Source organism: Notechis scutatus, chromosome 5 (assembly GCF_049901735.1).
Source record: "Notechis scutatus isolate UNSWTSFEM ecotype Mainland chromosome 5, rNotScu1.2, whole genome shotgun sequence".
NCBI classification, from domain to species: Eukaryota; Metazoa; Chordata; class Lepidosauria; order Squamata; family Elapidae; genus Notechis; species Notechis scutatus.
In genome coordinates this window covers 59499863-59526703 of record NC_142013.1, presented here as the reverse complement: position 1 = coordinate 59526703, position 26841 = coordinate 59499863, and the positions used below count along the sequence as shown (strand labels likewise).

Below are 26841 nucleotides of genomic sequence, written 5' to 3'. Positions count from 1 at the left end.
TCAACATTGTATAACATCTGGAATCAGAAAGGCATAGGATCTACGAGAAATACATACAATTTGCTCCACTCAGATCAATCCCCCATCATTAGATTAACTGAATGAATTGGTCATCTGCTTTTGCCCACAATACAAGTGGCATTGACCCAAACATGATTCAATCTATATATACAAAAGCAAAATACCACTCATGCATCATCACAAAATCTCCAGAACCGTAAAGCTACAAGCTTGAAATTTGGCACGTATGTTCCTCTTGGCTTCTGGGTGCTCACTAAGAAAGGGATTTTTCAAAATAACCATCAGAGCATTAATATTTGTATATTATTATTAACACGCTCTGATGCTAAGGAGTTCTACTCCCCCTCCCCACCTGAAAAGAAATCTGTTCTAAATGCAAAACACAAGCAGAGGAGTGTCAGTTTTAGTTTCACAGCACCTAGCAGCTTTAGTACAGAACACTTGAGCTAAGCCACACCCAGGCTCCTTGTTGTCTCCTTGCTCACACAGCCTTCAACTCTCTCTCACACTGACAGGACGCTATCCAGGTGAATACTGATGGATTCTGGTAGGCAAGAGGAAGATTTCCCCCCCCCCCTTATTTTCGAGCTACTTCTATATAGCACTCAAAGCAAAGCCAACAAGATTGACCAAGCAATGTTTTGTTCCTTTAACAGCATGTCCACTGTGTATCCAGAAATTATTAGGAAGGAACTGGCAGGAAGGGATGCAGGTTCTTGGGTAAGACCAAGTGGAACCTGCAGCCACTCAATGCACTGTGCCAGAGGAAAACGAGATCAAGATCACAGGAACCACATCTCGCGACTGAAAGAGGAGATGGAGACAGTCACTTCCTGCTCTGACGATTTCTGAACGTGAAGGATGCCGAGCCAGACCTTATAACTCCTCTCAGTCTTTTGTTTTGCTGTTTTAATGTGTTTCCAAATCTTAACAATCCCTAGTTCAACATAATTTCAGCCCTAAGCTCACTGAAAGCACTAAGGAACCTCAGACTTGAAATACAAAGCTTTGCCAGTTATTTAAGCACATTTAAGCTCCTACATTTGGTTTTTCATTGCAACTATAGACTCTGCAATTCGAGTGAGCTTAATCACCCAATTGTGACTTTAAAATTAGCCATTTACTCTTAATGTTTCAAATTCTTACTTTTAAAAATATATTTCACTGCAAACTTCTATATTTTTGAAATACTCTGTTCCCCTGGTTCTCTACCAAACACATTTTATTACTTTTCTTTTGACTATTTTCCCTTCCAACTTCCTAAACATTAGATAGTAGAGTTTGAAAGTAAGTCCTGAGTTTATTGAGGCATATATATTTTCAACTATGGACACAGACAATTTAAATTACAAAAAATCAAACTGGAATAAATTATACTTATTTTTATCTACAAGGTTACCAGCTCATCTTTACATTAGGACAAGGCACTTGTGCTTAACTAAGTTTAAGCTGATTTTCTGGCAACACTGAGCTAATGCATGTCAGCCAAGCTGATAAACAGCACATTACACTATAGTGTAATGTACTTTGTGATCCAGTGTTATCGTGCAAATACAGCCACTATTCCTGCCAAAGATTAGAAAGAATTCCAAACATCTAAGGAATTATTAAATAGCAGTATCAGGGAAAGAAAGATGAAAATGTATTTTTAAAAAATAATTTGTCCTAATCAGGAATATATAACAGTTGAACTCCAAATCAAAATGCAAGAACAGTTACTCAGAAGCAAATGTCTAAAAACATAAAAGTAATCCAGCATATATTGAGGCACTGGGAATGGTGGTGGTGGGGGAGTGCAATTCAATGTATTTTGACTGGGAAGTCTTCCTGAAGTTAATGAGTTGTCTTCAGTTCACTGACATACAACTTTATATAGCAAAAATGCAAAAGAAGATATGATAAATATTATGGAGTATATATGATCTAATCTAGACATTGTACTCAATTGTGATTTGCTTATCTCTGATATGTTTAATCAAGAATATGCCATTGTATTGGCTTATCATTTGCAATATCATAAAAAATGATAAGCCAAAGTAGAACTCCATTGTAGCTTAGCATATTATATGAACCTAGCCTAAAGAAGTTCACCATGGAAGATATTTAACAAATATCCATCTCTGATTTTGGATGCAAAAGGGAGAGGTAAATTTCTGAGATGTTATCAAACCAAGCATTATTTCGGTTTTGTTTTTTGTTGGTTTTTAATGTTATTACTTGTGTCATTTTATAGCTATTCAATTTCATGTTTATACTTACATTAAAATGGACCATCTTTGATGATGAAGTGTTACCAAAAAAGTTTACATTAAAATGAAATGCTTGAGCTGCTTTAGCAAGTTCATCCCATTCCACAAGCTCTTATGAGGATCTAGGTGTATTTCTTACCAGAAGTTGGAAAGAGATTTCTAATCTAATAAATTGTAAGAGATCATGCAATCCAAAGAATATAACTTTATTATTAGCTTCATAAAGGACATTGTTATAATAATTACAAAGATACACTTCTGCCGGCATGCAAGAAGTCACCCAGAAGAGCCCCAATGCTGATGCATGCACGCCTCCTGCCCTACAGCTGATTGTCGGGTATCTGGCATGCATGCAGGGGGGGTGCACAGGGGGATTGCATGCACATGGGCAGAGACGCATGGGGGGATTGCACATGCATGTGCAGAGATGCATGGCTCATGGGGCATCACAGTCAGAGATGCGCAGCACATGCAGGGTGTTGTGCATGCATGCACAGGCAGCATGGGGGGTGTGCACATTGCCTTCTAGGTGTTGGTTTGCGAGTGCATGTGAGTGCAATTTTCTGCACAGGAGCCCAAAAAGGTTAGCCACCACTGGTATAGTGCAATATTAATGCAATATCAGGGGGTTTCAGTTCAATTGTATAGAATGCGAAGGATGTGTGTTTGTGTTTTATTTTTATAGTTATAATGTACACTGAAGATGGCATTTAATTTCATTGTATGAGGTGCAATGACAATAAAGTAAACTAAACTTTTAAAAATGTATTAAATTAGAAGTCTCTTCCAATGTTTTGGTAAGAAGCTTATACCAATTTAGGACAGTCAGACAAGGCTTGCTGCAGAAAATGTACTGCTGGTAACAGTCTGGCATGATTTTTGCAATGAGAAGTCCTATCTTGTCAAGCATTTCTTTGTATGTTTATTAAGTGGATAGAAATAATCAGGTATAAAGATTATATGCTATTTGACAGACTTACGCACCAATGACTCTCTAAATAAACTTAACAATCATCAGATGAAAAGATAAGTATTTTGTAGGATTAATAGTTGATGAAATCTTAGCCAGGAGGTAAACATTATTCTCAGATGAAAATAGTATTAGATGGGGCTATTTAAAATATTCATAATTTATATGAAGCCCAGTATAAATGATACTGTAACCATCTACCTTATCTATCATGCTATGTTAAATTCTAATAATCAGTGAAGAAAACCTGAAGAACCTGTGTGCACAAATAGGCAACAAAATGGCAAATAGAATTCATTGTAAATCAATACTTTACAAATAAAACAGAATAAAAATTCTAATTGCATATAATGAAGTCAATCTGACAATCAACCAGGAAAGAGGATCATAGCAGACAATTCAATGATGAAATCAAGTCAGCATGTGGAAAATCACTTTGATTTCGTGTATACAATTTGTGATTTCACTTTATTTTGAAAATGATATATAAGTATGATCACATCATGTCAGCATATGGGTACTATCTAAACTGGCTAGCACATTGTATAACAATACCATTCTATGGAGCTTCATTCCTGCTGTTACCAGTTGATCCACTTTCCTACCATTCATAAGTACAGCATCATTCTCAAGAGAATCCTCCATTAATAGTTTTATTTTTCAGAAGTTTCAATTGCATAGGATTTTAATTGTGTGAAAACCATTATTCTGAAATGTGTAAAGCTTTTTTGCCATATTTCATAAGACATGTAGTTAATGTGTAGAAGCAACTTGTTTAAATTGCTTTTTAAAAGATTCTACTAAACACCAGATGCTTGAGAAGCCGGAAGCCCTAAAAATCTCTTTCTAGATTTTTTTCAGGGCAACAATCTGTTGATTTCCAGGAAAAAGGAGCATTCTATGAAATTTGAGTCCTGAGTCTGCACATCAGAGATTAAGCTATAATCTTGATACAAGTGCTATATGTAATATCTCACCTTTGTACTGATGTAGAATATTCAAATTCTAATTGTCTCCATATTTTTTGTTTGTGCAATGTGAAGGAAAAAACACTACAGATAGTCTTCGCTAACAACAGTTCATTTAGTGACAGTTAGAAGGCGCTGAAAAAAGTGACACAATCATTTTTCACACTTACAACCATTGCAGCATTCCCATGGTTACGTAATCAAAATTCAGATGCTAGGCAACTGACTCATATTTATGACTGCTGCAATGGCCTGAGCCCATGTGATCACCTTTTGTGACATTCTGGCAAGCAAAGTCAATGGGGAATCCAGATTCACTTAACAACCATGTTAACTTAACAATTGCAGTAATTCACTTAACAACTGTGGCAAGAAAGGTCATAAAATGGGAGAAAGTGCACTTAACTGTCTCATTTAGCAAGAAATTTTTGGGGGTCAATAATGGTCGTAAATCAAGGACTATCTGTATTTCCATAAATCTAGGTCATATACTTTCAATAACTTCAGGGTTACCTATTTAGATTACTATAAGTGATCATGTTTTTTAAAACACAGATTTCTTAGAATGAAGCTGTTCTTCCTAACAGTCTCCTAGAATTTTTATTGAACTTACTTCTAAGGAAGCAAACATTAGGTCGCAGGTTCAGCTTATTTCCAAAAAAGCATATTTCTCCTCTAGACTCTCTCATTACAGGAGATGCTCAACTTACAGATGTAAATGAATATGTCTATTACAGTTCTAAATAATGGTGGTTATTAAGGGTGGCACCCATGTGATTGCTTTGCTTAATGATCACAATCTATGCTTTCCCCATTATGGTGGTTAAAAGACATTGCAGGTCGTTAAGCAGAGCACAGAGTGCCTCTGGGTGAGGAAGGCCTTGGAAATCTTGGGCAGGCCAATGTGAGCTGGGGAAGTGCTGCAGACTGACCTGGGCCTCCACTTCTCACCCCACTGGTCTTTGCAGGCCTTGGATCTGCTTACCACCTCACTGGGTCTTACACCCTCATCTCCACCTCCTGTCATAGCTCAGTCACTTGTCTTTTTCATAGAACTTTGGAAAGCAGCCAATCTGCCACATGGCCTTCTACACAGAGGTCAAATGGCTCTGTCCCAGAAGTGGACCCCAGTTTGAGAGCAAAATTGTGGCCATTTTGAAAGACATCCTGGCCAACTTCCAGGATGGTGCCACATAACCTCCATATTGTATAAGAAGGCTGAGGTACGGATCAGCCAGCTCTCCTTCCCAGATACAATCAGGAAGGGCATGAGACAGAAAATCTAAGGAAAAGGTAAGTGACCAAGCCATTATGGGTGATAGAGAGGAGGGTATGGAACCCAACAGGGTAGAAAGCAGGCCCAAGGTGGAGCAGGATCGGGGGAGATAGGGGAAACTGCTATGTCCCTGTAGTCAGTCCTAAGGGTGGGCAGATTGCCAAATGTTCAGATTTTTTGTGATTATGGGGTGCTGCATCAGGAATAACTTTGGACAGGGGTCGTAAGTCATTTTCCTCAGCACCATTTTAATTACCAATGATGAACAATGATGAACTACCTGTATACAATATATTTAACGACACGGTGTAGTCTAATGCAGCAGTCCCCAACCTTTCCAGCTTGATGGCCTGGAAAGAAGGGAGAGAGAATGGTTTTATGTGAGTGGCAGGCACATGCAAGCATGCACAGCTCCGTTTGCACAAACAGTGGGTGCACCGTGCATGCTGCTCACACAGTTGGAGCTGTGTGCGTGAGTACAAGTGCCTGCCGCTGATGCAAGTGGAACTGCACGTGCACACATGCTAACCCACCCGTTGTGTTGTCCAGTTCCAAACAGTGGACCATGGCCCAGAGGTTGGGCACATTGTCTAATGAAAAACACAACTTTTTTTTAACTTTCAAGAACGTCTAAAAACTAAATCTAAAACTGTTCAATTGCAATTGTATTTCTCTTTGAGAAATTGATTTTATTCCTAATCACTGGAGTTGTGCCCTAGTTAAACATCTGTTTCTTTTGAAATAAATGTAGATAGGTACAGCCTTACTGAAATGCTGCAGTCTGATGATCTCTTGGTGCAGTTAAACCCACAGTGTAACTACAAGTTAGGGTTAGGGTTAGTACTGAAAACTGAAGACCAGCAGATTGAGTTAACAAGTCTTTTTTCATTTGTACCTCAACATTAAATCTAGTTTAATTTAGCTTGCACTATTTAATTTTAGCAGATTTCCCTCTTTTTTGGCATGCAAATCAATATGGCAATTGCCATCTAAAAGCTTACCAAGCTCAACGTCAATGTAAATTGATCATTGTCCAACTTCTACAAAATATCAGGAGCTTGTGGATTATGCTCAGAACTGTCTTGCATATCACAAAATTATATTTCATGCTGTTGAAGAATCATCTTCTATGCAACCTTTTCCCAGCACATTGAGTCACATGGATATAATGGACAAAATTTTGTTATTTATTTTGATATATTGTAAGCATAAAAACCAAGAAATAAGATATTATCCTTGTATTATCCTTGCATTCAATACTTTATATATTTAAGGCAAAAATCTTCTATATAAGTTTCTCTGTGATTATAATTTTTTAAAAGGAAAGAAAGTTAAAAAAATGCTTTGGGTACCAAGCTATACGTGCGGGGGAGGGAACTTCTTCGAGAGAATGTAATTTTCAGAGGGGGGGAGGGAATGCCCTACAAGCTGGTGGCCTGTTTGCTTTCTGCTGGTAGGTCAGCTCATCCTTTAAGACAGGCACTGTACATGCCAGAGGAACCCTTGTGAAACATTCATTAACTTCTGCCTAAAAGGAGCCCTTCCATAGCTTGCTAAAGATTCAGGACTAAGCGAATGAGATTCAAGAAGAAATTCTCACTTATTGGCCTTGCCTGCTGGAAGGATAGGAGAATTAAATTAAGTCAGAACTGCTTGAGGATATAGGAAAATCCCACCCACCCCCATCTGCAAATGAGGCCTCTGCTCCATATTCCAAGATAGAGAAGATCCTTGCATTCAGTCTCCACAGCCATCCATTGATACAGCAAAAGGATGTTAATCAGGCTCTCCTGGAGGAATATGCTTGATCTATTTAAGTGGTTAGATTGCTGAAGGGGGTGGATTGGGAAGAAAAATGTACATTCTTTTTTTCTTTCCCTATGCACATTCACTGAAGGTGAACCTGTGAATGTGTGCATTGCTATTGTGTAGCCTGTCTGGAAAGGAAAGACGGAACATGAAGTGGCTTAGACTGGAGATACATAGCTGTGGTATAAATCAAATTAGCAGTCAAATTAGAATATCAGTTCCTGAAGGATTGTGGTATATAAATCTAATCCAGAAAATCCCCACAACCTAGCTTCCAAAATGAAGAAATTAATGACCAACTAGGCAAAATCTCATATTACTTAGGAACAGTGTAGGTGGTCTTGGGCAAACTGCTTAACACAATTCTCACAGAATTTTAAAAATGTTCTTGAAATCAACTCTTAACAAAGGGCAATGAGGGTCCTTTTTGAGGGCATAACCCTACAAGGTACACAGAAACAGGATTTACACATTGGACTAAATTGGGATATTTGCTCAGACTGAAGAAGCTATTTAGACAACCAGCTAAATGTTTTGAACTAACAAGAGGTCCAGTTGCCATGACTCAACTTCCAGACAAGTCTACCTGGATGACTGAGAATCTTCATTAACATATTGGACTAAATCATGCCATGCATTCACAAATAAACACAGTTCACTGGCATCCCATAATTTTAAGATATAACACCCAGGGGTGGGATTCAAAATTTTTAACAACCGGTTCTGTGGGCGTGGCTTAGGTGGTGGGCATGGCTTGGTGGTCATGTGACTGGGTGGGCGTGGCTTGGTGGTCATGTTATTGGCTGGGCGTGGCCAACTCAATATCACTCACATTGAGGCACGCATCTCCTCACCTGGCCTCTCATGACTGTGGGGATCCTACAACAGTCGTAAGTGTGAAAAACAGTCATAAGTCACTTTTTTCAGTGCCATTGTAACTTTGAATGGTCACTCCACACAAGCAAAATACCAGCAAAGGAGGGGGGAAAAACTCCAGAGAAGTTCCTGAGACAGGAAGTCTAGTCCTGCAAAGAATGTAATAAGGGTTAATGGAGAGGCAGTTTCTGTAAGCAACACCAGAATGTTTCCTTCCTGCCTTCCTTACAGGATTAGGCCAGTAATTTCTTCTAACAACCGGTTCTCCGAACTGCTTAGAAGGTTAATAACAGGTTCTAGAGAATAGGTGCAAACTGGTAGAATCCCACCCCTGATAACACCCGGTCAGATACTAAAAGCATCTTATTTTGATTTGATTTGATTTGATTTGTCAATTGCTTACAAGATAATAGGTATAAGTATAAACATAGTTATGAATACATGGATACCTATAAGAAAAATAAAAGAAACAATAGGACAGGGACGGTAGGCACGTTGGTGCATAAGTGAATCCCCAGGAACAATCCACAAGTCATCTGGAAGCAAGATTCATTAAACTCAGTGATATTATGACCATGTACACACAGTATGTTAAGCTATAAAGTTGTAACTTGGTGTGTTATAGCAACTCAGTCACTGGATTTGTAAACCATGGTTTTTGATTCAGCATTGCAACCAACCCAGCCGGTTGTAATCTATATATATAAAAGTGAAATGCCATTCACGCATCTTATCAAAATCTCCAGAACCGCAAAGCCTACAAACTTGAAATTTGGCACGTATGTTCCTCTTGGCTTCTAGGTGCTCACTAACAAAGGATTTTTCAAAATAACCATCAGATCATTAATACTCGTATATTATTATTAACTTGCTCTGATGGTAAGGAGTTCTACTCCCCCTCCCCACTTGAAAAGAAATCTGTTTCAATTGCAAAACACAAGTAGAGGAGAGGAGTTTCAGTTTCAGTTTTAGTTTCACAGCAGCAACCAGCTTTAGTACAGAACAGTTGAGCTAAGCCACGCCTAGTCTCTTTGCTGTCTCCTTGCTTACACAACAAATACTGTTTCAGTTTCCAGACTGCCTTCAACTCTCTTACACACCGACAGGACGCTAGCCAGATGAATACCGATGGATGCTGGTAGGCAGAGAGATTTTTTTCCCTTATTTTCCTCCCTAAATCTAAGCCCAATCACATAGCTTCATAGTGAAGCATGGGTATAGAGCTAGTTTATTAAATAAACCAAGGTTATGCATGACTTAGCAGCAGTATGATCTCAATCCATAGGCTCAAATTACAAAGCCCAGAGCACCCCTCCCCCCCCAAAAAAAATCAGCTGAAATGAGTGTGTGTTAATGTCCTATAAATCTTGCCACTGTTGCAATGTAAAGTAGGAACTCCATCAAAGAAAAATAAGTTTATGGTCTTTGTGTGGTCATTCTTTCCTTCCTTTTATTCCAGTTAATAAGCCTGAGTACAAGGTGAAAGCTTAGAAACTCTGTCCAGAACAGAATCAACGAACAGCCTAATGTTTGGTTAGATGACATAATGCACTACTTGTGGGTGGGGGGAGTTCCTGTGTTCTTTACTTCATACACACACCCTTCTACTTCAGCACTGAGGTGTGTGCTTTAGGACTGATAAGTAATCTTACAAGACAAATTCATTTATTTGCCACCTTCATACCCCACCCTTCCTCTAAGCTCAGGCAAGAGCATAACACTGGTCTAATTTGTCCTCATTGCAGACAACTTTGCTGAAGTAGGTTAGAACACCCTTTTCCAAACTACTTGTGCTGGAATGAGAGATTAATTCAACCAGAAATTCTGAAAGAGGATCAACTATCTTGTTTCACATATATGGTGTATTTGTAGAAGAATTTGTTATTCTGTTTGATTTTAATGACTGACACAAAAACAGCTATTGGTAGGTACTATCTCTCAAATAATACTATTAAAATGGCTTTTGTCCACATTTTCTGACACAGATAATCCCTTCAACAATTGTGAATTCTAATTCTTCCGTAGATGTGAAAGCCAGGTAGGTGATTTTGGGCCAGTCACTCTCTGTCAAGATGATGTTGTGAGGAAAATAGGAAGAGGAAGAATGTTTGCCACTTTGTTATTTATAAAAATAATTATAGAAGTGCAAAAGATTTTTTTTTAATCTTTTAAAATCACTCCAACATTATAGGCTCAGTGTTTCTTTTCAACCCTTCTGCTTTGGAAGAGGGAAGAGGGCCTAGGAAGCCTGCAGTAATGTCAACAGCGGGTTTTACATCAGAAGCAGAAAGGAGTGGGGGCAGGGAAGAGCTATTTTAGGCACAATAAAGTCACTGAACGTTCATGGTTCGCAAGAGTCTGCTTAAGCCGCCACATTCTCTAGAGAAAAAACCATGTCAAGCGCCAAACAAATGCAAAGAACCAGGATTGAAGGAAAGGAACTAATCGAGCCTCCCAAAGAAGCAGGAGCTAACAGAACACAACTTCCAGACGCTCCCAACCCCTGAAGTCGATGGTACTTATTATGGCGGTCGCTGCCGTTTAAGATCGAGGCACTCGTAACTTTAGATAACTGCCACCCAAATGCTAGTATTTTATTCCCGCGCTTCAGAGCTAGAAGTCTTCCTTGGCGTCTTTGCATCGACACCCATTAATTTCCATAAGGGCGCTTAACCTAGGCTTCAGTGCGACTTTGGGGGATGAAGACACAAAGTGTGATGTTTCAATAATTTGAAATCGGACTCTCTCGTGCACCCGCCAATCTCGCCTTTCTCCTAGGTGTATGTACTTAGGTAGCAGACACCCAGAGGATTTTGAAAAGATTCCCGAGCTCCCTCCTTCCACTACCCTGCAGCAAACACGTTCAAGAACTGCTTGCAGCAGGGGAGCAACCGAGACTCATCTGTTTGGTTGATTACAGCCCTAAAACAGAGGACTTGTAATTTCAGTTCTCGCTTCAGACCTCGGGTTTGATTTCCAGGGGCTCACTTATCTGGGGGAGGGGGAAGAGGCTCTGTAAGCTTTATTTGTCCTCGTCCCTATTAGCTATGCAGCCAATCTATCATTTCCGGTGGTGCTTCCATCTAATTACCGATGTATTTAGATGTGACGTGCAAAGAACTGCCTGCTTGGCTCTGCGTGGACTCCTCATCGGGAATCTTTCCAGAGAGGGCTGAGCGCCGGGAGTCTGAGCTCCAGACAAAGAGAGAGAGAAAAAAGCTGATCCGCGCTGCAGGGCAAATCAAAAGCAAATCAGCTTTCCCCGGGGCTGAGAAAGGGTCTACGACCCGAGGCTGGGCGGGCGGGGGAGGTTCATCGGAAAGGATGAGCGTTTGTATTCTTCCGAGAGTTGCTTGACGTTATCGTAGTCTCCTCGTTCCCCCTTCCCCGATCTCAGAAAATAAAGCATAAACCGAGACGTGCTCGCAAAGTCAGAACCACTATTTACCCTGTGAGTCTGCAGGCAAGTCTAAAGGGCCTCAAGGCAGCGGAGGCCGAGTTTATGCTGGGTTGGTCCGTTTGTATGAAACATAAAGAAGTCAGCCAACCCAGCCCAGCAGTGTGAAACAAAGTCAGTCCTGACCTACGCGTTTCCCTACTTTCCAAACCCCACCCACCACCGCCGTTGAAGAAGGAAACTGGATTCTGCTCCGAAGGTTGTTTGCCGAGAGATCTTTGCCCAGAGAGCTCCTCTCTCTGCCTGAGCTTTGTCCTTTTATGTCAGGCGCGCGTGCGCGCTCTCTCTCTCTCTCTCTCCTGGGGAAAAACGATCTGTCGTTCTCCAGCTTGATCCTTCTTCTACGTCTGACTAGTCTAGTGTTCCTCGGTATTTGTCTGGCTCTGCACTACCAGGACATGGGGTTAAGCGGGCTCATCGGAGTTCCCAAACATGAAGAAACTTTTGGGAACTGAAAGCTCTGGCACTCGCCTTGAAAAGGAGGTTAGAAAATTATATTCACGAGGCATTTAGATCACAAGGGTGAGCAAGAAGGGTTCACTATGACCTGCCCTAAAGAAAGCACACGATGGCAACCACCGACTAACCTGGTCTATTCCTTTAACGCACACAATCTGAGTTAGGGCCCTGACCCGTGAAGGGTTAACACCACCCATTCTCAAGCACCGAATAACGTGCTGACCTTTTCCTCTGCGTCTCCCCCACACTCCCTTTTCAGGCTCCGGTTTTTTTCGCTCGGAAGGAGTCTGAACGACTGTCTAGACCGATCTATCATAGGCGGCCGAAACAATCCCGGGGAAAATCATCTTTTTCCCCCCTGTCGATTGTTTCTACTTCACCTTCGAGAAAGGGAGGACGATAAAGAAATTGTCTGTCCTACCAGCCCCAAAGACCATTCAGAATGCTTAGAAAATGTCCACCTTCGTGCCGGACAAATGGGATTTTGCCTGCTTTTTTAAACAGTCGCCAGAAACGCACTACTCCTTTCTGTTCTTATTCTGTAACCGAACGGGGAGAAGGTTGGGCTCATTCAAATATAAAGCAAATGAGTGGAGTGAGGAAAGAATAGATTAGAATCTAGGCCTCCCAGGCATCCCCAAATTTAAACCGTGACTCAAAGGCATTCATTTTCACAGATTCATGGGATCAACCATTCTTATTTCGAAACAAGGTAGTTTCCATGGTGTGAACTAGATGGCAAGCTCTGCCATGGGTGGGCAACCTACACTCTTTGTCAAGGATACTTTGGAGAAACGCACAACTACTAATTCTGAAAACTCTGAGTTTAAGCCCAGCTCGAGAGAGTGGGGGAGGAAAAAGACTTACCACTTTCTTTACAGCCCTCTTAAGATCAAGTAAGGGTTTTGTTCCCTTGTTCGCACGAAAACAAACCGACCACCATCCACGGAAACACATACATGACTTGTAAAAGAGGGTTGAAGGAGAGTCCTCAGAATAAGCACAATTATCTTTAGTCTAGAGCAGTTCCACTGCTTTGCTATAAGGGAAATGGTTTGAAAATTACTATCCCTATCTTGAGGGTATCGCATCGCGAGACAAGCCTGTTGGTGCGACTACAGTATTTCCAAAACAAAGTTGCTACCGACAGCGAGCGAACAAATGACAAATAGTGGTTAGAAATGGGGCTTAACAGCATGAAAATAGGCGCATGAAGGAAAGGGTGCCAAGGATGAATACCTAATGCCCTCGGACATCTGGTTTGACCTGTAGGCTCTGTCCCCAATGCCCTAGAGAAGGATATAAGGGCGTTTGGTGTCTTCTCGTGTAAGGGGGGGAGGGGGAGAGGTGAAATCCCGCTTCTTATCTTGGTCGGCAAATAGACTTCGAGGGGCCCCGCTCAGGGAGCCCTTCGCCTTGTGCCTCCTTCACAAGGAGCCTCGAGCAGGCAAAAGTTCAGAAAACCTTGACAGGTTTGGACTCGGCCCAGGTCGTCCTTCCGTCAGCGTCCTTTTCAGAGAAAGGAAACACAAAGCCCCAGGCTTCCTCGGAACAGACGGAAACCCCAAAGGAGGATCGTTAGAAGAATAATGCGGAAACAGACTCCTGGGCGATCGCCATTAAAATAAAACGCTTATTTCGCCAAAAGCCTACTGCGGTGGTAGGGCATTCCTCTCGACCCAGCCCTTTTTCCGGAGCCGCCGACGTACCTTGCCCTTGTGAGTTTGAGATGCAGCCAGCATGGAAGGCGAGCGAAAGATCGCCCCAGAAGCTGGGTGAGACGCAAAGGAGCTACGTGCCTCAGACACGGTGCTCTGGCATCCCTGGAGTCGACGGGGAAGCGGGGAGGGGGATTGCAAACAATCTTGCTGGCCCCTTTCTCTGGCCTGGGGACTACCAGACAACTTTTTAACCTACCCGTGGCTATATGGAAGTTTCGACGGACCCGCGAGATTCCCAACTGTTATATTGGGCCCCACGCTCTTCACACATTCTTTGAACCGGAATACTATCACTGGAATATCTCCTGCCCACCCCGCCAAATCAAGTCTCCAATGGCCTCAAAAATACCGGTGAAAAAAACAGTCACTGCCCCCACAGGCTTTCTCAAAGAGTCCCTAGGAAAATAAGCACACCCACTGAGATACAGAAGTCTTTTTCGTCAGGTACGCGTAGCTCTTCAGTTCCCGGCACGTATCTTTTTTAGTCCGCTGCTCAGCGATCCATAAGAACGAACCAAGAGTCTTTCCAACAATACCTCCCGGGGCCCTGATCTTTCTTGATCGAGCTCTGAGCGTGCTTTCCCCTCCACCCACTCCCCTTTTCCCCCCGGGAGCCAGAGGTGGGGCTTTTACAGGCCTTTCCAAATCGGAAAGATAAAAGAGACCGAGACGCTGTAAACTCTCCCTCCCTGTTCTTTCCTGCTGGAGCAGACAGACCGCGAGGGGTAGGTTCTCTTTTCTCGCCTCCTCTTGGCCCCCCACCCCCACCGCACTGCTTCACAGCCCAACTGCTTCCAAACTTCTAGCCAGCCCGCACTACATAACCGTCCCCGGAGTACCCCACCCGCAATTCTCAGCCAGGGAATATCTGGCTGTGACCGCTGGATTTGTTAATCTCTCTGTCCTCTCTGTTCCGCCTTCCTCCTGGGATTCCGGGTCCTTTCAAATTGAAATAAATTCTGGCAACAATCCCAGACCTAGAAAGGCAAGCTTCAAGCAAGGCACGCGCTATCTTTTTTTTTTTTTTTCCTTTCTCGTGCGCACCTTCACACGCATCCCAGCCACACCTGGTGCAGAAGGAAAAAGAACGCCTAGCCTCGATCTGTAGCACAAGCCGAGAAGCCTAAGCGAGGAGGCAGATTCTTCGGACGAGTCAGGCTTGGGATCCCTCGGGTGCGTGGCCCGCCGCGGCGTTTCCGCGAAGCGCGAGGAGCATTGAATGGGAAGATCACTGACCTTAGTCTCCGCTCCAGAGACGCTGCCGGGTACACCGAGTCCAGCGCTGCCGTCGCCTGTCCCTTTTCGGGCGAGCCACGTCCGTTTTCTAGGTGAGCGAGAAAAGTTTGACGACCTCGGAGGCGAGAGGCCGGAGTTGCCCCTGAGACTGACAAACTGGCTCCGGCTCAACTAGCCGGAGGCAGGTGGGGTCGGGTGGGCGGAGAGAGAGGCCGAATGCCAGCGTTTCCCTCGGCTGAGTTCAACAGCCCGCCGGGCTCTCGCCGGTTACTCTCCGGCTCCGCTTTAGTAACGCCATGTTGCTGCTGTGGCTTCTCGGGACTGATCTTGACGGCGCCTACAGGCTCCTTTCCCCCGCCCTTCGGAGAGCCCGTGTCCTGGCGGCGGCTGTGAGTGTGTGTGGCTGGGCTGGCTCTGGGGATTTAATCTCTGGCTCTGGGAAAGCCGTTCTTCCTCACCTTGCCGCTGGGAGACCGGGCTCCGTCTGCTGCACGCTGCCTCCGCTCCCCGCACGGCCTCCTGCTCCTCCTCCCCGCCCCCTTCTCTCTCTCCTCCCCCCGCGGGCTTAGCACTCCGGGAGCCGCCGCCAGCAGAAGCAGAAGCAATGCCGCCGCCGCCGCCGTACTCTCCCAGCGATTCTTTCCCCTCACTTCCGAGTGCCTCGTTTTTTTCTTGTTCCAAGGCTTTATCTTCTTAATTGATTCCTCCTCCACTTCTCTCCCCCCGCCCTCCGTTTCCTGGCTTTTCGTTCTTTCTCTCTCGGCTGATCTGGTCTCAGCAAGCCCCCCTTTCCACACGCCCTGCTTGCCTCTTCGCCTGAGGGCGTCCTGAGGAGACTCCGCTCTCCTTTTGACCAAGAGAGGTTGAAAAGGAAAGTCTCCCGCCCCCCTTCAGACTCCCTGCTCGGCTCGCTACCCAGAAGGCCAGTGGAGAGCTGCAATTACCATAAAGCTTCTCTCCCTCCGCTTAGCCAAGCTGTCAAAGCCCCAGCAGCAGGCGCAGCCAGACACCAGCGCCAGACCGCCACGCTCGCCGCCTGGGCTGCCTTGCCTTTTCGCCCCAGCAGGGCGGTCGCTTCTTGCCTTAGGATGCGTCCCCCGCTTTCTCACATCACCTTTCTGTGCCTCTCGCAGCTGCCCCTTGGCCTTCATGACGGCGAGGAAAAAGTGTCCATGCCGCAGAAGTCCTCCTTGTTCTCCTCGATAAGGGAGCAGATGCCTCCTGCTGTTTCTTTTTCCCCTCCAGGTGAGACCATTCTCTGGCCGCCACGTTTTTTCCTTCTGCTCTTATATCCCCGAGAGCCCCAGAAGGACAGTTTCTTTGTCTCCCCCTCCCCCCCCCACGCGCTCTATTGTCACGCACAGTGTACCCCTTTCCCATATGCCCCCCCCCTTGCACTTTCCATCTTCTCTGACCAGCGCGCTCCCCTCCCCCCGCCACGGAAATGCCTCTCGAGGCCTCCTTTTTTTTAAGAGTACTTCCTTCCAACCTATACTTAAGTCTCCCTCAAACGAACCGTTTCCCATTATCTCGCTTCTCCAGAAGCATACAAACCGTCGTTCTCCTCGAGCGTCTCCCTCCTCCCGTGTTTTGTTAATCGGCTCTGCACCCACAGCTCTTCGTTTGGCTCGTCTTCCCTATTCGCTATTTTTGTCCCATCGTGGGATGCTCTGCCTTTCCGCCCCCGCCCGTTGCCCCGCGCCTTTCTGTTGTAATGAGAAACATTCGTTTTTCAGCAGCTACTTTCCGGAATAACAAACGGCTTCCCTTCGTTTGATTTCTGAAAGGCAATGCTCGGTAGTCAGAGACAGTAGTCTCTGAAATTTCCAAACACGTTTCTATGTGACGTGGGGAGCGCTTCGCACGCTAGCTTTCCCTCAGTACAATTTGGATTGTTGGTCCTTTGGCGTATCGGCTGCGAGAGTGGTATTTTTTGACTTTAGTAGGTCAGCTGGTGAATGTCGGTTTGAGACGCCCATCTTGACTGATACTTGCTTATTCGGTTCTTCCGCTCGCGACTCGTGGTTCTTCACTGCATTCAGCGGTGGCTGGAATTCACAAGACGCAATCTACAGGAAATAACACTGTACCTCAAGAAGTGGGGGGTGCGCGCGCATTCCATGGTCATTTATCACAGGAGTGGGGTAGCACCGTTCCTCATTACAGAGATTTATCTATCGTGTCAACCAACCAGTGCTTGGCCGATACGTTAGCCGTGAAGACAGGCTTCATTTCATTACAGGCTTTATATCGCGACAACTATGGCTGGATGATGAGATACATCTCTAGTGAAGAAAGGCACAAGTAGGGATTGCTAAGTATGTCAGCAGCCTATAGGCATATGTTTTGGAACAAGCCCCACTGAGCATGATGAGGTCTGGCTTTGGAAGAAACCTGAGCAGTATTGTGCAGTCGTGTCCGATTCTTACTTTCGATCCTTGCTCGAAAAACTTCCAACTGTGTAAAAGAACTCTAGATCTAAACACGCTTTTCAGGAAATCTGTTATATTCCGTTGAGACCTACTTCTAATTGGACAGGTCTTGTTAATGACCATGAAAACGAGCAAGTTCGGAAAGGAACCATAAACCAGCCTGGTGAAAATGAATGAATTTTTTATTATCACCCACTAGAGTGGTAATTATACCCACAACCCCTTTCACCCGTCTTTAAAAGCCCGTAAAAAGCTGTTTACATCAAGACAAAAAAAAAGTAGAGAAAAGAAGACCCAATACACAGAACTCCAGAAAAACTATGATCTGCCCTTTGTCATCAAGAAGTTCAGGAATCTGTGGGGGGAAAGAAAGCACTTTAAACCTGAATCCTGGCTATATTTTCCTAGTCTAATATGTGACTTACTCAATGTGCCAGAATAGTTCTCTTTTCTAATCATGCAAATCTCTTATATAGGAGCTCCTTTGAACAACTTTCTGATCTGAAAGCATTTTATATAGTTCTTGATTTTGGCTTGCACCTTTATACAGTAGAAAAGAAGAAAGATGTGGGCCTACCTCTTTCTTTCCTTCTCAAACTAGGAATGAAAAATACCTAGTTTGTAACCTGAAACCTTGGGAGTACAAGCAAGCTCTTCAACTTTCTAAACAGCTGGTAGAAACAACAAAAAGACATCGATTTCCTAAGCAGTCGAATAAATGCTCTTAAGGGGGAAGGCAACAAGTTCTAAATGAAGTGTCTCCCCTGCACTGGAAATGCTTTGGAAAGATTTTCCTCAGAAGTGACTGAAAGAACTTAAATCCGTTTGGGGCTGATTCAGTCTTGTTTTCTATTCATGAGTTTATATGTCTGAAAAAGTTGCACTCATCCTCCTCCCCCTTTGATAAAGAGCCCAAAGACTCACCTTATTATACTGCAATTCTGTTTATGGAACATACATTTTAGAAGTAATGTAGACATTAAAATTTGTTGGCTGAACCTACATGAGATATAGACGCACCTGAAAATTGAAGAGTTGAACTAAGAACTAAATTTTTTACTTCATCTTCCTTTTCAGATTTAACTGGGAAAGTTAATTATTTCCTAATTTAAACCTTTCAAGTGCTGGGTTTTTTCCCCCAAACTTTCTGAAGCATATTTTATCACTCATTATCTAGTATGAGGCTGTAATAGCCTTAAACGAACTTGAGTTGCCAGAGGACTATGATCCGACCCTCTTAAAGATAAACTCCCCGGCAGTCCTGGGGAGGCTGGCACGCTTCTGGCTGAAGCCAGACTGCCTGATTCCAATTACGCCCTTGCTTAACCCGGTTCTCCTCTGGGGCTGCCTATGGAGACTGCATTCTTCCATCATTCCCTCATGGCACAGAGGCCCTTGCAGCCACGTTCCTAGTGGAAACCTCAACTGGTTGGTTTTCTGCCCCTCCTTTGCCTGCGCTTTCTCCCTCCCCTCATTCTTTCTTCAGGATTTCCTGAGACTGCAAATCCTCGGCATCCCAGCCACGGCCTTGGTGGTGTTTCGCTCCCTCTCTCCTTCCCCGTGGTGTTTGGCTGAGCGGAATCCCCGCCAAGGGACATGCAGACGAAGAAACTGAAATCGCGATCGTCAGAGTCCAGACCCCTCTCGCCTATCCTCGGGGAGCTGACTTAGAGGTCAGGCCGTTGTGCTGCACTCGGGAAAGAAAAACTGGAGAGCGAGCTGGAGACAGCGGCACTCCAGATGGTGTTTATCGAAAGCCAACGAGAACTTCACCCCCAGTCCTGGGTAGATGCTCTGCCTACCTCATGAATGACTCCTGAAGACGCTGCTGCTGTTAATGGCTGGCCAGAAAGGGAGTGGGATCTCGGTGCTACTGGCTGCTTCCGCCTGGCTTCCCCTTGCTGCTCTGGCCAAGCAACGGATTCACTGCGCTCCTATTTCCTAACTCCACGTGGTTTTTCGCTCCCCTTTTTCCGGGCAACAATGCCCTCTGCCCAGAAAAGCAGGAGGTTGGTTTTTACCAAGGCACAGTTATCAAAAAGCTCTTGCTTGCTGTAGGCCCGATGATCAACCTCCGCCCTCGATTCAGTCCTTTTCTCCTTCCTAAGTGTGTCGCTCAGATTAAATTCATTAGCGCTTTGCTCACCAATGAATGCATGGGTGGGGGGGACCCTACAGATAACGCAATTCTGAGCTCTGAATGGCGCTCCTTGAATGTGCCTTAAATCAAGCTGCTGCTATAGCTTCCTTGGGAGCCTGGTTTAATGCGAATGTAAAAAATCTGAATAGCAAAACAAGACCACCTTGACTTGGCATACAGCAGATATGATCAGTCTTGCATTGAAATTGCTGTTTGTTTAACACACACACACACACACTAAACCCTGGCTGGAATAGATATAATTTCTTAGGTAATATCTAGAATTTCATTTATTTTTCCCAACCACTGTTTCCTGCTTTCTTATAATATGCCTTTCTGCACAAAAGTAACCAAATTTTGTGTTAGCAGCATTTTGTACTACAACACAGGGACATCTACCCAATACAGAACCATGTTTTAGCAGTTATTGTGTTTTATTTTAGAAAGTCAAATGCTTGGGCTGTAATTCTAAATGAAGTGACTTGGAAGCTTCCTGGATAATGAATGTTGTTACTTCTGAGTAGACCCAATCAATACTGCAGAAGGGATTAAAAACTCACTTGTTGCAATTCTACTGGATAATCAGTTGGCATCTACACTGGTATATACACAAAGAACTGATATAGTCACTAAACAGGGGGAAAAACGTGTTATAGGCATGTAACACACACATAAACACAAACACACTCTGCCAACAAGTGAGAGAGGACTCACAAGGCCTTTCTATCTTTGAAACCTTAGCACAGGAAAAACAAAAATAATTGAGCCAGCCTATCCAAAAAAAGTTCTGGTTTGATTAATATGTTGTCGTGTATATAGAATTTATAGAATTTACCAGTGAAATGTTGCTCAACCCTTTATTTCCTGATTTCGGGTGTAGAGGAGGGGGTTAGGTTTAGAGAAAGCAATCTTTTTCTTTGCTCCTTCTCCTTGTTCCAGTGAAGGACATGGAAATCACTGAGTATTGTAGGTGTAAAAGAACCAGTGTGGTGTAGTGGTTAAGGCACCAGACTAGAAACTGAGAGACTGAATTCTAGTCCCATCTTAGAGACAAAACCAGCCAAGTGACCTTGGCCCAGTCACTTTCTCAACCCTAGAAAGAAGACAATGGAATCACTTCCAAAATATTCCCAAGGAAACTGTGGGAACATGTTACTTCTTTGCACCACATAAAGGTGCCTCCCAGTCTTCTGCTCCATGGTTTACTATTTGGAAAGTATGTCCATCCCAGAAAGAAACAACATTGAGATCAGTGGAAAAGGTGTTAGTGAACAATAGTGGTCTACTCTACCTAGATGGGAGTACGGTACTATAGCCCTCCCTCAAATTATTCTTCCTATCTCTGGTCCAGTTGTATAAACAGCAAATAAAATATAGCACTCTCCTGACAATGCCACTTCAGACCATATTTGACAGAATGCCTCTTCCCATTTCAAAATAAACAATGCTGAAGAGATTGCAAAAAGCAGCCCTCATTACATAGTTATTGCAAGGATACATGGGACTCCACCTGTAGGATAAAGTGATGTTATTCTGACATAGGTATATTAATAGTAAACCTATTAAATAAAATAGAAAAAACAAATGGATCATCTGCTACTGGTGATGTATTGTTCTTTAAGTTAATTTATCAAATTATATCAACACAATTATAAAAGCTTATAATACATAAATGAATAACTGGGAATTTTTTAAAAATAATTTTTGAACATCTGCAGTTCAAAAATGAGAAAAAATAGTGTATACTTGAAAAATCAATACTACTTATTTTAAAACTCAGGTAAGGAAACTGACTCACCAAGTTCTGGATATATATGGCTGGGAGATATAATCAATTACATCTGAAATGATGGGGAAAACCCAGGTTTCTTATTACTCAGAGAAACATACTTGAATAGGAGCCTAGTTGCATATTCAAGACAAGGTTTTGGGGCAGAAGTCAGCAATTTTGGAGACTATTTTGGATCAATTAAAATCATCTGCCTAAACTATGTGCAACATACAAATGTTTTCAGAATGCCAATTTGAGAAGCAATAATGAAATTAGTTTGGTTAACTGAAAAGACCATCCTTCAGAAGGAAATATTTGTTATGTTAAGCACCTATATCAATCCCTGTCACAACTGTTGCAATTGAACCCTGGCTGCTAATGGCTGTTTATAGCCCAGCCATTTTGACTGTTTACATGTTAGGCCAGGAAATCCTGGGAGAGTTTCCAAAAATGCCCTTTACCACAGAGCAGAAGGTTGAACTGCCTGTCATTCCTGGGGTACAGCAGGAAAAGAGAAGCCAGTTATATGTTTGATGGTGTGAAGGGGGAGTCTAGTCTCTTGCTGCTCTGACAACCAATCACAGAGCATCGGTAACAAGCTCTGCAACTTTCTTCAGTTCTCTTAGCTCTCAGAAGAGATGACTGTTTGTAAGGGAGAACTGTTGAGGCAAGCCAGCAAGAGAGGACAGGTTTAATTTCCTCTGACCAACCCAAATAATAGATGTCCCACCTCTACTAGAAACAAGTTGGTGAGAAAAGCATCCAACACAATTAGCACAATTTTTAACCATGCTTATTATACAAATGTGTATCTGATATAACCCATTTACACTATCCCCGTAGTCAGGAAGGTATACTTCCCAAATTCTTTCACACTGTGCTTCAACTTTGAAACATAACATTGCTTCAAGAATGGTCTTTCTGAATAAATGTGTCCAGCTATTTTCATCATTTTTTTCCTTCTGGTCCTTCTCCCATCCAATTAATCCAATTTAACAAAGCTAGATTCAGGATCCAAACAGTTTTCTGGATTCTTTACGTAAAAGGTACATGTCTGAATAAAGACAGGAATAGTTTGCAGAGAAGTAAGTTGGGCTTATTCTGACTTGAAATTTTAATGGGAATTCGGTTATTTTTTGCATTAGTGATTTATAGCATCTAGTCATGCTTGGCCAAAATAATAATGTGGAGTCTTGAAATCATTTTAACAGTCATATGGACAGACTTTATATCATTTCACTTCATATTATGATATACCTGCATTGTGTCTCCTGTATTTATTATGGATCACTGACTAAATTAAAATTATCATTCATCTATCTAGTTCCTTCCCCATATATTGAAGCTACTGGAGCACTATAGCCCAAAGATATTCAAATGGCACTTGATTGGGGAAAGGAGAGTAGTAACCTGGTTACTCAGGCATTCTCATCAAGGCATTTTAATCCAAGCAAGCTTGAGTGACTTTTGGCTATAAATCCCATTCAATCCTGCAAAAATGCAGATAACCTGAGGGGCAGAAATAATAGATTTCTCTTCTTGCATCTTGAGTATAATGGTGTCACTAGACTTCAGATTGCAAATAAGGGACACAGGTTTTCTTTTGGTCATCTGAAAAATTGCCCTCCCCCTATTCAGCATCCAAGGTGGTACAGTCCAAGTACAGCCTGGTCACTGAATTTTGAACAGAGAGCCCTGGTTATCAGCCATTGGACTGCTTCTCTGCTGAACTCTGCTGAACTGAGAAAGGAGAAAAGCCCATAATCTTCCAGCCAACACAACTTTGACTTTAGTGATTGGATACAAGTGGTGAGTCATTTTCTGCCTCTTTCTATTCTAAATGAAGCAACAAGCCTCTCTTCCCTGGGGTTGGGGCTTTGAAGCCATTATAGTGGCCTTTCCAGAGCCACCATGGCTCTGGAAAGGCCACTATAGGCCCTACTGAAAACCAGAACCCCACTTGGAGGTAGAGCACACAGTGCTGGAAAATTCTTGTGGCCCAGTAGTTAGTATGAGGCAGCTACTTTTTCATTCAGGCTGAAAAGCATTCAGAGCAGAGGAAATGACAATGCAAATTCTTAGAGCTGGGATGGAGAAATGGTGTGAACTGGGGAAAGACTTGAGTCTTAAAGCATGTGTTTTTCACCAAAAGGGGGAAAAGAAAAAATTTATTTGATGAGAAGCATCCAGCAAGGTATTCCCTGGTTTCTTGATTATAAGCAAGAGTTTCTGGCAAAGCACAAAATCTGAAAACTGTCAAACACCAGGAATGCCTCCCCTATAATGCCAATACTTCAAAAGACAGAATGGGGAAAAAACTGAAATGGGTCCAGCATTCAAACAGAAAACCTTGTTTGTAGGCCCGAAAAATGAAAGTGTCCAGAGGGCTGCCTGGTTGCATGTTTTTCTAAGTAAAACCAAAGTGGGTTTGGTTCTGAAATTTTAATTATGTCAGTCTGGAAATAGGCTGCCTCAATACGCAAATAGCTAAAGTGGGAATCTCATTGAACTCTAATGGATACTTCTAGGAGGGTGCATACACAGCTAAACTCAGTTTTTTATCAGAGCTAATTGGAACTATAAATTTAACAGACAGATCAGTTTGCAAACATTGTTTTTCAAGAAAGCATTGGTCTCAAAAATGCAGGGGAGACCTTTTAAATCTGCTAACATTTTGTCTGGGCTTATGTCACCCAAGCCAAATGGTACCCATTTCCTCTCTGCCCAGTCTATTACAAGCTTCAATTGTTCACCTTAGTCAGTAATGAAATTGCAGGGATTTGTTAATCCACGCTCCGGATCTCTGCAATACAAAGAGGCATATTAGCTTCTCTCCTAGTGCAGTAGCTGTAAGAAAGTGGGGAAGGGTAGCTGTCTTACTGCCTTATTTATTTATATATTCAGTTTATATAGCCACCCCTCTCACATATGTGATGGCTTCACTGGAACTAGGCAAGTAATTCTGTTGTCAGGGCCACTTGCAAAGGAAAAATGTTCAAAAGAAATGCAAACTAAGGCACTAGGAGTCCTCTTTGTTTTCCTTCATCTTTACTGGGGCAGCTGGGGTTTGATAGGCCACCCATCAAAGAACAGCAACTACTCACTTAGACTTGTTTGCTTACATTTTATGCAGAAGAGAGAGGAGAAAACCTCAGCTTGTGACAAAGCAAGAGGAATAACTGCAGCAAAGCTCAGAGGTCCACCTCAGGTGCTTTTCAACAACTTGCTAGATGAGGGTAAATTATTTTGAAGGAAAACCCCCTTGGGTTCTAATTCTACACTCAGGTGGTTGCAACTATGAGCAGGGACTAAGACATACACATAAATGTATAATCCTTCCTTGCTTCAAAAGATAGAAGTAATTATAGGGTATGTTTCCCCAACCTAGTGCCCTGTAAACAGCAACTCCCATTATTCATAACTTCAGCAACCAATGCTCTAGTCTACTTGCTGTGAATGATAGGTACCACAGTTCAATTTTCCTAGAAGATATCTGACTGAAGTAAGCTGCAGTAGGAAAGCAAGGTAACCTAACTTTTATAAATTCTGCCAGTTTTAAATGCCAGAGGATAAATTGGTTTCATGCAGGTTTATTTTAAAACTGCAAAATTGCAATACAGATAAATCACTTGCCTATGTGTAACCATCATGGATTAAATAGATGTTTCCCTGTTGCTTGATCACCTATTGGAGAAAATGCTTCTCAATGAAGCCAATTATATCACTTCAATTCTTCAGTTTTCAGAGCTAACACAGTGGTTCCAGACAGACTGCAACTCTCTGAGGAAATTTATAAAGCTACTAAGAACTATACCCCACCATCCTATGCAGGAAAAATCAACTCACAATCTGTATTTGCAGGTGTACTCATAGATAAGTTAAAAACAGTTCAGCTTGCTGAGTTTGCAGAATGCTCTTAAACATCAAGTGAAGTGCATGCTAGCTAAATATGTTTTTGTGGTTCAGTGTGTCATGTAAGCATCGCCACCAAAGGTTGTGTCAGATGTGGCGTTTCTTGTTTCAAAATGTTCCAGAGTGTCTAAATTTTATGCAATCTATTTACTTTGACATTCTATAAGTTACAAGTATGAGAGGCAAGTAAAAACACAACATCTCTAGGCAAATATATTTATAGCAGTAGAAGCATTTGTGGATCACAGCCCATTGCAAAAATGCCCTTACTTGGAACCATGCGTCCTTCATGAAATAGAGTTAAACACTTCAATCTTGCACGCTACACAATAACTGGAATTCTGAACCCAGCACATTTGCAAGTAAGAAAACAGAGGTACACCCTTCCAAAAACCTTTAGATGAAACTAGATTCATCTAATGTATAGAAAACCAAATAACAGAGAGGTCAGAAATGGAACACCTTTCTCAAGCCAGACATAGAGGCATGTTGACACTGAAGAAAATCTTGATATATTAAATGACACCTACCAGTATGTCTAAGAAAGTGTATCTTAAATTCATACTTAAGCATCTGGAAATAGTGGTTTCTGTACTTGCCTAGGCTGTACTTGCCTAGGCTGGCCACTGCCACATTGGACAGAGCCACAATGGCATTGGTATCATTGGTGGTATTTTTATCGCTAAATCCATGGAATGTACTACTGAGTCAGATCTATTGGAAAGACTGTAGCTTCCCTAGAGATGCATCTTAAAAGCATTTATCAGTTTAAGTTATTTTTTTTAATCTCATGTTGGAGGTGCTGACACAGCAGTTTACAACAGAGAAGCAAAAAGTTGTCAAACTTCTGCCTGAAGTTTAAAAAAGGCTCACAGGAGAAGACTTCAGACACACTGGCATTCATCCCCAAAAGGCACCTCAGATACATTTACAATTTCATTTACGATTTTAAGGACACAAGTTGGAAGATAGTCTCCCTTCGCCTCCCAGCTTTCTTGGCCCTGGGAGGCTTTCTCTTGATACTAACAGAGGAATTTCCCACCAGCCTGGGGATCTAGCTAGGTCTTCTCAGAAACTGCTCGTCGCAGTTCTTTCTTGGGGTCAACAATTGAAGGTAGCAAGAAAAGAAAGCCCTTACAAACCTCATCAAGGTCCGTGATGAGTCATCCCTAGAGTTCCCCTTAGTCAAAGAAAACTTGGCAATCCCCCAAAGCCGGAACTGTTAGGAGGGGTTGCGCCTCGTTGTTTCTCTTTGCTTATTTGATTATCCCCTCAGAAGTTGGAAAGGGCTGAGATATGTTCTAGATACGGGACAGAAGAGCGTGTGTTTCTGAGGCTGCCGCCACTGTGTATGTCAGGCTTCGATCCTCTTTCAAAGGATGGAAAAGGTTTTCATTTTGGCAGCAAGATTAGCAACTAACGAAGTTAACGGCGGCGGCAGCCCACACGTCTTCGGTTGCCTGCTCTTATCCTTCCATAAAAGCTGATTCCTTTATTAGAAACAGGAGATGACTCTCCTACCTCCCTTCTGAAATCCCAACAGA

General features: G+C 42.9%; 1 protein-coding gene across 6 annotated transcripts in view; it reads right to left on the bottom strand.

Moving 5' to 3' along the window:
- BCOR (BCL6 corepressor) overlaps positions 1-15182 on the bottom strand; it is a 91426-nt gene extending 76244 nt beyond the window's left edge. For all 6 annotated transcript variants that reach the window (XM_026674063.2, XM_026674066.2, XM_026674067.2 and 3 more), the window contains exon 1: positions 15043-15182. The gene's annotated coding sequence lies outside the window, so the exon portion shown is untranslated. The remainder of the gene's footprint in view (positions 1-15042) is intronic.
- Positions 15183-26841: the final 11659 nt, after the last annotated feature.